Below are 12,147 nucleotides of genomic sequence, written 5' to 3' on the forward strand. Positions count from 1 at the left end.
GATATTGTGAAATGATCATAAAAACAAAACCCCAAATATTGTAAATACATAAATAAAAATTCTAAGTTAATACCAAAAGCTTGATATGAGCTCGAAAAGTATTTTTAAACCTTTGGTTTTTTTGTTATCTCCATGTCTTTAATAGGAAGTCATTAATTTTAATTAGCAATATACATTATATATAGTAGTATATAGTTATAGTATATAATATAAAATAATAATAGATTGATAGCTATAAACAATTTCCTAAAGGAGACCTCCAGAGGGATCAATAAAGTTCATCCATCCATCCATCCATCTATCATGTATCTATTTATCATATATCTATCATGTATCCATCCATCCATCAATCCATCCATCCATCCATCATGTATCCATCCATCCATCTATCTATCATGTATCTATTTATCATGTATATATCATGTATCTATTATCATGTATCCATCCATCCATCATGTATCCATCCATCCATCTATCTATCATGTATCTATTTATCATGTATATATCATGTATCTATTATCATGTATCCATCCATCCATCATGTATCCATCCATCCATCCATCTATCATGTATCTATTATCATGTATCCATCCCTCCATCCATCCATCCATCCATCCATCCATCCATCCATCCATCCATCCATCCATCCATCCATCCATCCATCCATCCATCCATCCATCCATCCATCCATCCATCCATCCATCCATCCATCCATCCATCCATCCATCCATGTATCCATCCATCCATCCATCCATCTATCATGTATCTATTTATCATGTATATATCATGTATCTATTATCATGTATCCATCCATCCATCCATCCATCCATCCATCATCCATCCATCCATCCATCCATCCATCCATCCATCCATCCATCCATCCATCCATCCATCCATCCATCCATCCATCCATCCATCCATCCATCCATCCATCCATCCATCCATCTATCAATCATGTATCTATTTATCATGTATATATCATGTATCTATTATCATGTATCCATCCATCCATCCATCCATCCATCCATCCATCCATCCATCCATCCATCCATCCATCCATCCATGTATCCATCCATGTATCCATCCATCCATCTATCCATCCATCTATCTATCTATCTATCTATCATGTATCTATTTATCATGTATATATCATGTATCTATTATCATCCATCCATCCATCCATCCATCCATCCATCCATCCATCCATCCATCCATCCATCCATCCATCTAACTTACTTACTGTATATGTTGCAAAGAACATTATTAATGGTTTTAACAATCAAAACTGAAGATATTTTCTATCAAGGCCACCTAAGGCTTTTATTTAACCCAGCACGATCTCAGTGTGTGTTGCGTGGACAACGTTCAGCTCTGGCGTCTCCAGTCTCACAGTGTTTGTACCAACGTTGTCTTTGGATTCACCAGCGAGGCCTGAGGCGCTCCTCTACTCACCATCGCCTCCTCCTCTGCTGCTGCTGTGGCTCCACTGAGAAAGCAGAGGTTCGGAGACAGGAACTCCGGCTCCAACAACCAGCGAAGCTGTTTCACATTATTCCACGACAAAGCCGAGCCAATCCAAGCGCACACATGTACACATGTTGTTCTTTCTCCAAAAAGCCGGGGATTGGAAACATTCTCTGGGGTTCCCCTGAATATAGATTGCGACAGAAGCTGCCACGGGTTTCATATTCGCATTCTCAGCATTCTCAGCCATGTCTCCCAATTATAATAATGAACTGCGGAGGGGCGGCCGACCCAGACACCCGGAGACATTAGCATAAAGTCCGGAGACTCACAGGCTCACTCACGGTCTGACGGCTTAAACTTGATCCCCGTGTTGATGTTGATCTTAAAAGCAGATTCTGACCCCGACGGTTCGTAATCAACGTGGAGAGAAGAAGAAACTCTCGCTTGACCCAGAGGAACATTTGCGGAGAGAACTTAGGAAAAAGGGTTTTTGATTTGACATGAGATCACAACCCTTGTGTAGCATTCGATTGGTCACGTCTGATTGTTATTGACTTTTGGTTTCATTGTCTTCATGTCAGGACAAACAGGGTTGAAGGTTCGAATCCAACTTTCCTCCCACAGTCCAAAAAATCAGCTCTCAGTTGACTGACTGCCTATTGCCCTAGATAGCTTGGACAGGCTCCTATTCTTTTGTGACTCCAAGCAGAAGAAAAATGAATCAAAGATTAAAGATATATTTTCTTCAAGAACTCCATGTTCAAAACTCAAATGAGTGATTTTTGATTTATATTCCAAAAATATTTAAGGAGCTTTTCTGTTGTTTTCTTCAACTGAAGTTATTTTGACTTTAAATTGTTCAATTGTTAAAACTGCATTTTCACATTTTATTCATCTTTGATTCATCTTTATTTTTTGGTTTGAAATTGCATGAAATGTTTTCTCTTTCTTCTTTTTAAATCCTCAAAAAAAAAAAATGTAATAGTTTTTTTTAACAAAATCTAACCTTCCTTTGCTCTGTAAATATTAATTAAAAATATGTTTTTATTCATTTAAAACTCAGTGTCTTCTAGCTAATCTTAGGAGAATCAGTTGAAAGTGTTTTTTTTTTTCTTTCTCTCATTCATCGAGAGAAACAGACCATTAGGCGCCAATTTGATTCGGATCATCAAAAACCAAACTGTCTGCTTCCTAAAAGTCTTCATTCCATGATCCAGATTTATTAACCAGGCGGCACACATTCTGGTCCAGGATCATGTGCTGCGGTTCCCTCTGGGCTGGTACCATCAAATGAGAAATGACATCATGAAATTATAAAATAAAATAATGTTATGTAGCTTTTTATTCAATGATGGGTTGATGAGGCCTCATGAAACATATGAAACATATGAAACACAGCAGTTTTTAAAAGGCCACTAGATGTCACTATAAGTTTAACAATGATGTCAGTTTTTATTGAATCAGTAGATAAGAGTGACATCTAGTGGCCTTTTAAACTGTATCATGATACATGTCAGGTCGCATACACTCCAGCAGGGGGCGATTAGAGGCAAGAGCAGCTGGTGGAACTCACATTCTTGCTTGTGTTGCTGGTGGGACAAAATTGACCTGCGCACCCACAGAGAAAGCATGGCTTAAATGTTTGGAAGCAGCTCCTGGTCCGCAAGAAGATGCAACTGGTAGGAAAAATAAAACAAACTACTTTTAATGAGGATTATGTGTTGAAGTCATGCTTCTCCATAACTGTTTCTTGACTTTGTTTAATTGGATACATTTGTTTGAGCTAATTTAAGCTAAATAAAGTATTTTGATAAGAATTTAAACCTAATTGTTAAGGATTTACTTTAATCATTAATTGACTTCATATCCTTGGTTGATTTAAATAACTTTTTTTGAAGTTAATGTAACATTTAATTGTAAGAAAAACTTTTGATTGAAATGTATTTTAAGACTAATACATGTCTTTATTTGTGTATTTTAACATGTTTATCAACCTATTTCAACCAATTCTATTTAATCATTTGTTCATGTGCACTAAAATCTTCAAACCAAAAACCATCTTCAATGTCCTTTTCACCCTTCAACGGTTTATCAAGCAGTTTTTTCCAAGTATGTGCAGAGTTGTGGTCAGAAAAAAAACACTTTTGACAATACAGCATCAGCTTTTTTCATTAGTATAACCCATTGCTAGTTTAACCCTGAACGCACAACCTCGCCTGAACTCTCACATACTTCTATTTTAAAAATCGGTTGAATTTGGTTTAAATTTAGAAAAACATGTACATAAATATAAACAAGGTGGGAAATATGTCTTGTTTTTTACACAAATATACGATTTATGTGTGTATCATTTTAATCAAAAAAAAAAAAAATGTTGGAGATATGTCATAAACATTTTGTAGGAAAATAAATGTTAAGTAAAAAAGAAATACCAAAGCTAATTTTGGCTATAAGGCCTCATAAATACAGTGAAAGGATTGTATGTGCCCCCCGGACCACACTTTTACCAGGGTGAGATGATCTAGATCAGTGGTCCCCAACCCCTGGACCGGTACCAGTCCATGAGTCATTTGCTACTGGGCCACAGAAAGACTTTCTTTTGTTCTATTGATTATTACAGTCTGTGTTTAGTTTTGGACAAAAGTTGTGTTTTTTAAAATTAGTCTGTGACTCTCAACATGTCAAGATCCAGAAAAATGTGGTAAAAAAAACAACCTGTTATCTAGTGAAAATGAGTTTCACTGTTTCTGTGAACCACCAAAAACAACGCGTACATTTGACATCAATAACTAGTACTCTTAGTCCTAACAGATGTGATATCGATCTAATTTTCGAATGATTTATAAATTAATAAATCCATTTTATCTAAGAGGTTCATGTCCTACCCTTTTAAGCCATTTTTTGTTATTTTTAAAGTGATTAACATTTGCTATCTCAATGAAAAGCCTTGATGAGGAACATCATGCCTTGGGTTCCATCCCTCATTTCAAACTGTGACATCTTTTGTGACATCTCTCAACCTCAAAACGATGGCAGGCGGCCGCTGGTCCGTCTCCGAGCCGTATTATCTGCCGGGACATGGTGTTCGCCATCGAGCACGCCCCAATTTGTTCCCAATTAGATCCTAATTAAACGCTCTCCTGTTCCCCCGAACCCGGCCAACGACAACTATGGACTTTGGCACGATTCTGGTGCAGCTTCTTTTATCTGGCCGGCGGGACCGGGGCGGCGGCGGCGACGGGGGCCCACCCTGCACGGGGGCCCCCACTACCACATGTGGCCCTTTCCTTGTCTTTATTAAATTAGATCGCTCCTAATATTACAACACCGCACTTTCCAATAAGTAAACGCCAGATCTGAGAAGTTCCAAACCCGCACGAAACGATACAAATGATAACTTGTCTTTTGACCCGAGTAGAAATGATCCGCTGGCAGGCGACTTGGTCCCAGAACCTCGCGAAACACTCCGACATCCTGCACCCCAAATCCATTCATCATTAGATTAAAGCTTTTTGGAAAAACATTTTTTCGGGAGAACAGGAGTTCACTTATGGAACTTTATGTAATGAGAACTGCCAGCTCATATTATGCAATTCGATCCATCGTCCTTTTTATAAATAAAATTTAAAGAAAAGTTTTTTTTTTAAATGACTGTGAAAACACAAGTGTCAGGACCATGGACAGCGACCAAACACACAAACAAAAAGCCCCTTTGTCCCAACAAAAAAAAAAACTCCATGTCAATGTTTTGAATTATACGCTGTCTCGGCTGTCAAAAAATCAGAAAACTGCTCGGGCGTAATTGAGTGTACAGAAAATAAGACATGAGGCTCGTTGCCAAATATTCATGTTAAACAGTTTTCCGAAGGTTTTTCAGCCAGGCAATTAAATTTAACATTTAGGCAAGGGACCCATCTCCAGGACAAATCATGCGTGAAGGAAGCCGTGTGTGTTTCTGCCGCCCGGGCCGAGGCTTGTTAAAACTTTATCAGGTCAGTGTTAATTGAGAACTAATGGACTGGTAATTCTTACATACACCCCTGGCGATCGTGTTCTGCCTTTTGGAAAAATCGACCGAAAATAAGAAAGAAAAAAAAAAAAGGTTGCCCCGCCATCGTGTCTCTGCTTTTGCTTCTCATCCCTCGACGGGCTCGAGTCCGAGTTTTGAACTCGGAAAATAAAAATGCGTTTCCCCCTCCGTCGTGATTTACGGCGGCGGATGATAAAGTGAGCGTTCGCCGCGGAGGATCCAGACACGTCCGACATGTGGATGTGAGTGCGGTCTTCTCAGCGAGTGTGGTCGCCACACTGCGGTTCTACCCTTCTTGGAACGTAGCGTTTTTTTTTTTCTTCTCCTGGCTCCGAGAGCGTGTATCGGTACCTGACATCATCATCGCACATAATTAGTGCAGCGTCCACATCCTTCTCCAGTAGCCGTGGATTACTTCATGTGGTTCGACGACTTGGAACCCCAGAACCAGGACCCGGCAACATGTCCCGGAGACTAAACACCTTCGGGAAGCTGAGCCCCCCCCCCCCCCGTCTGCCGACATGGACGTACAACATGGTCTCCTCTTCGGAGTATTGTTATTGTTATCCTTTTAGCGGCGAGTTACCGAGCTAAAGCTCACCTGGCGCCGAGTACAAACGGGCCAACGCTGAGGCCCGTCACATCCACCACGAGGTTCTGTCTGTGATCTAAGACAGAGGCGAGCGTCCGTGCCAAGAAGTTTCTCTGGTGAGACCATCAGTCTCACACCGAAACCGCAGGCGTGCGCCAGGCAGATCAATAATCCCCATCATGCCTCACCACAAGTCAGTCAAGCCTCGCGGCGCAGGCTAGACGAGAGAGAGAATCGGGGACACGCTCGGAATTTGATCCGATCCGTGATGCTTTTTTCGTCCTCCCACGATGAGGTCTTCCACTGCTGTGTGTGTGTGTGTGTGTGTGTGTGTGTGTGTGTGTGTCTGGTCGGAACATGATCTTGAGCTATGACATGCTTCTTCTTCTGGCAGGCGTGTTCTGATTAGTGGCTTCCTTCGGAGAGACTTCGCCTGTCACCGTCGTGACAGATACTTGTCAGGCTCGCTGCTGATAAATGGTTTTTCTTCCAGGTGGAGAGAGTCGATCGCGGCGTCCAGCCAACCAGGTGATTTTACGTGGCGCAAATTAAGACTACCGTATTTTACAGAACGTGAATCGTTTTGGTTGTTCCTACCGACCTCAAATGTGGTACACGGCCCTCAGTAATGTAGACATTTTTGTAAGCTACGAAGCAGTACCACTAGTCTCCGTAGTATTTCTCCGTAAGGCTCAGTAGTATCAATCCCAAAGGATACTCAACAAAGCTCTGTGGTACTACTCCAAAAAGTTTTTTGGTTTAACACCTCAAGGCCCCCCGAGTATTACTCTGCAAGGCTCCGAGTATCACTCCACAAGGCTCTGTAGTATTACTCCCCAAGGATCTGTTGTATTGCTCCAGAAAGCTCTGTGAATTACTCTGAAAAGCCTTGTGGTTTAATTCCGCGAGGCTCTGTAGTATTACTTCGCAAGGCTTTGTGTTTTTACTCTGCAAGGTTCCGTGGTAGTGCTCAGAAATGCTCTGTAGTATTACTTCGCAAGGCTCTGTAGTATTACTTTGCAAGGCTCCATAGTACTACACCGCAAGGCTCCGTAGTATTACTCTGTGAGGCTCTGTAGTATTACTCCGCAAGGCTCCGTATTACTCTGCAAGGCTCTGTGGTATTACTCTGAAATGCTTCGTAGTAATTATCCGTAAGGCTCCGTGTTATTACTTCACAAGGATCCATGATATTACTCTGAAATACACTGTTGTATTGCTCTGCGGGGCTACGCAGTATTACACCACGAGGCTCCGTAGTATTACTCTGCAAATCTCTTTAGTATTACTCCACAAGCTATGTGGTATTATCTATGTATCTATGAAGCCTCATCAATCCATCAGATCGTTGGGTTCCATCTTCAACAGTTGTGAGGACAAATTAAAACATATAAGACACAGAATCCTTGTTATATGGTTTAAATCTGAGAGACACGAATGTCCGAAATTTTTTCTTTGTTAATTTCGGAATCAAACCATGAACTTCGTTGTTGCAAAGATGTTTTACATCCTTGACTTGGAGTCAACAATAAACATTATTTAAAAGAATGTATTAGCACGTCAACCATAACTTGTATAATTGTAAGTTTCTTCTCATTGAGTTTCTATTAGGTAGATTCTTAGAAGAAAAAAGTATATGCACCTGTTCTGGTTAGATTTACACAAATACTAATCATGTTAACTAGTAAAAATGATAAAAAAAAAAATAAAGTCCATATGGGACCAAAAAAGACTTACATTTTGAGAGAAGTGACCATCAAACCATCACGAGTCGACACGTTTCAAAAGATGCATTCGGTTTAAAGTACGATTACTTTGGCACCTCGACCGCGAGCCGCTCTAGCTAACGCTACGACTCCTATTTCGGCACGTTATGGTCTACGTGGACGATATATTCCCCAGGTGGTTCTACCCTTTAATTGGATCACGGCGGGGTCTGTTCCTGGTGGGTCCTCACTTGTCAAACCCAGACGGTTTGTTTTTCAAATCAGAGTCAAACGTACAGGATTTACGCGCCAAGCTAGTGAGGGTTTAGCCGTTAAAAAAAAAAAAACCCCGTCCTATAGCGAGTCGGCGGCGGAGCCAAGGCCAGCGACGCCGGCAGCATCCACTGGGGACGCCAGATTAATGTGGCGTGCCAGGCTCCCGCCGGCAGACGCGTCTGACGTTAATGCTCGTCTGTATATTATCCAGCTTCGCCGGAGCTGTTGGACGTGAGCGATGGGATCCAAGGACAGCGATGTTTAGGTACTAATTACCAAACAGCGAGGGCACAAGTCTCGCTCCATATTTCCTTTACTGCTGTGGAAACACGAGGCAGGCTCCATTTATTTTCTCTGACTGTTGTTTCTGGCAACGTCGCGTCCTCGGTAAACACCCGCTCGCCCACCATTGTAAATCCGACAGGCGCAGATCTTTTAAAGCGAGACTCCTCTGAGGGGGAAAAAAAATGGAGACGGATCGGATGGCGGCGCTCGGGTTTTCCGTCTTAATGAGAGAGTGGAGGAGAGGAATGGTGTTTGATCCCTGGCATGGAAGCCTCTATTTAAGCCTGTCAGCGGTCATCACTCTCTCTCTTCCTTCGCTCTGTCGTTCTCTCGTCATTATATGGAGAGACTCGCTCTTTAACCGCGGGATTCGATCACGTCGACCAGACCTCGGGGCGTCCCGCCCTTTTTCGCCTCCGTCGCCCTCTGGCCTCCGGAGGGGTCAGCGTGAAACCGGAGACCGAACATAAACACACGGCCCGTGTTTTCTTGGCTTATTGAAGTTTTCCGCTAAAACAAAAAAAAAAATTCAACCCGAAACTGGATGATTTCCTTCCCTGAAATTCACTGAAGCTTTCATTTGTTCCTCTTGAACCCTTTTTTTGAATTCATGTTTTATTGAATATTTTACAGTCATTTTTTATCAATCTTCTATTTGCTAAATAAGTAAGTAAGTAAGTAATATTTATTTATATAGCGCTTTTCCAGACCAGGGTCACAAAGCGCTTTAACAATCAAAACAATACTAAAAAAAGTATATACTTTAAAGATCAAGATAATACTGAGAACAACACAGGAGTTCCAGAAAATCAAGGAAAAGCCTGAACAAATAAAAACGTCTTAAGATGTTTCTTAAAGGAGTCAGTAGACTCCATCAAGCGCAGAGAGAGAGGAAGATCGTTCCAAAGCTTAGGAGCAACAGCCTGAAAAGATTTCTCTCCTCTGGTCCTGAGCCGTGTGCGTGGAACCATCAGTAGATTTTGATCCACAGACCTCAAAGCCCGAGCTGGGGTGTAAGGCTGGATCAGATCAGTGATGTAAGCAGGAGCCTGTCCATGAATAGATCTGAAAGTAAGAACCAGAATTTTAAAGTTGATCCTGAAAGAAACCGGAAGCCAGTGAAGAGTTTTAAGGATCGGAGAAATGTGAGTTCTTCTACTGGAGCAGGTTAGAATTCTCACTGCAGAGTTCTGAATCAACTGCAGGCGAGACAGCTCCTTCTTGTTAAATGTATATTTTTTGAAATTTATTTTTTAATTATTTAATTATTAAAAACAAATTCCTTACTCAAGGGTCATGACTTAAAAGAGTATTTGAATTACATTTCATTTAAATAACGTGGTATTTATTGTTGTTTACCATTTTAATTATATTCAAGTTTATTGTATTCTTTAAGCTATTTCCTTTATTTTTGCAATTGTAGTATTTATGTAGTTGCAAACATCGTCACCTTTTCTCTGAAGTTGTTGATTTTGTGGGCCTTATACTAAATAAAATGTTTTTCACTTCCTGTTCTCTTCTGTGCCATTTCCCATGAGTCTGCCAACGGTTCACGACCCCTAAAGTAGTTGTTTTTAGTCTTTCTTTTGGACTTTTTAACTCTGTACTTGTTTTCTTGTTTATTAGTAAGTGTTACAACCTCTGTGTTTTCTTTCCTGTTGCCAGGTTCCCTGTTTCCTTTTTTTATTCCCTGGTTTGTTTGACGTTTTGGTTTTTGGACATTTAGATATATTTGACCTTTTGTTTAGAATATTTTTGATTGTATTGATTGAACTTTTGCGATTTATTCTATTTTTAAATTTTATTTCTCTCCCCTGATTTTTTCCTCATTCAGATCGTGACAGAATCTTTTCTCACCTTTTTCAATGATAAATATCTATATTAAGTTGGTCATATTTTAAATTATTGTCTCTTTCTGGTCAGTCTCATAACTGCTCAACATTTTCATGTGTTTCACATAAATCCTTATAGTTACATTTGTTTATCCTCCAACAGGACCTGTCCGTTAGTAACAATTTTGCCTTTTAAAGATTTTTGAGTCCATGTAGAGAGCAAAAACAACTTTAAAAACTATTACAGTTAACCAGCTGCATAAATTTATCACATCTCATGCAATGGGTTACCTTTTTGTTTTGTATCTAGGTTTGCTTCACCCTTGTTTTGGTGTTTTCATACTTTTAAATAATTTCTTTCAAATGTATAGGTACGGGGTTTCAAACTTTATGCCCGGCCCGTGGGCCATTTGTGGCCCATGAAATTATATTCAGTGGCCCTTCGTTTAAGTTCAGGTAGAGCCGAGGAATTTTTGTTCCATGTTGTAGGATTATCATGTAAAATTTATATCATTTTGATTATATAATTAAGATGAAACATATTTTGAACAGAAATGCACAATAGAAAAACTTTGGACAAAATTCAGAGTCAAACCACACAAATATACAAACAACATTAAAAGAAAGACTAGAAGACACCCCTTGCTTGCTGGATCTCTACAAAAATGTAAAGTAAAGTTACATTGCATATAATTGAAGCAACACATGTTTTAATTAATAAACAAATAGTTTAGCAGTCACTAATACTTTGGTAGGCATCTTCTAAAAAAACCTTCTTTCTAATTTATTTTCTTAGACCGAACCATTCTTTTTTAACTTTCTTTTTTTTTAAGCAATATATTTAGTGTTTTATTTTTACTTTAATTTTGTTGTCATTTTACGCAATGTGTCAACGATACTTGGTTGTTAAAATGTACAGGTTAATGAGGCCTCATTAAACGGCTGCTGAGTTATCGTGATTAATGGGGTTAGAAAATGTCGGTATGGCGATATATCGCGATGATCTTTTCCCACTAAACCGTGTCAATATTCAACAGCACCATCAATTTTTTAAATAATTAGTATTTATTTTTTAGGTTGCAAATAAACTTCAGGCCGCTAGATGGCAGCAGTCATAACGTCCTCTGCAGCGAAAGAAACAATGACATATCGGTGTAACTGAGGACTAGAGGATACATTCGACTCCAGTAGCTTTTAAAGCTTAACTTTGGACATTTTATGGCATAGCAAGTTACAACTTCGTCAAGAGTCTTGTGGTCTGTAAATTCAGCAACACCAGAGTCAAGTACTAGACAATACTACAAATATATTATTGTAACTACAGTATCGTGATACATCGTATCAATGTCCCTGCATAGTGAAACTTATGACCGCCAATACACACTCCAAATCCTGACACAGTGTCTTTTACTTTTTCAATCTTGGAGTGCCATCTAGTGGCCATTTTAAAATGGAGACACTGTATCATGATACGTCTGCCTCATCAACACACACTCACTCAGAATGACCATCTTTCTTCCACGTCTCCATCAACTCTTCTCCTGCATCGTGACACAAAGTATCTGCAGCCATCTATCTGGAGGAGAAAATGCAGGAGCAGATCTTTTCTCAAATATTATTTTATTTGCAGAGCCTTTTCTACGAGCGAACCCAGTCATCATGCTCCGATTTCATACGCGTTTTTTTTTTTTTCTTCTGGTCCAAACCACACAATAGTCGTTGGGTTCTTGGAGGAAGTCTCGCTATAGTTGCAGCCTGAACGCGGGCCAAAGACGATAAGCTCCAAGACAAATTTCCATCCTCCTCCGAGAGGACAATGAAACTGTTGAACTACGAGGCGACGTGGACGTTGATGGAGGAAAGTGTGATGAGGAGCTGGAGGGCAGGACTCCTTGACCGGAGTGGACCTGGCCTGGGAGACGACTTTTCATCGCGGCGCTAATGGCTCGAGCTAATCAG

Source organism: Callionymus lyra, chromosome 17 (genome assembly GCF_982586985.1).
Source record: "Callionymus lyra chromosome 17, fCalLyr1.hap1.1, whole genome shotgun sequence".
NCBI classification, from domain to species: domain Eukaryota; kingdom Metazoa; phylum Chordata; class Actinopteri; order Syngnathiformes; family Callionymidae; genus Callionymus; species Callionymus lyra.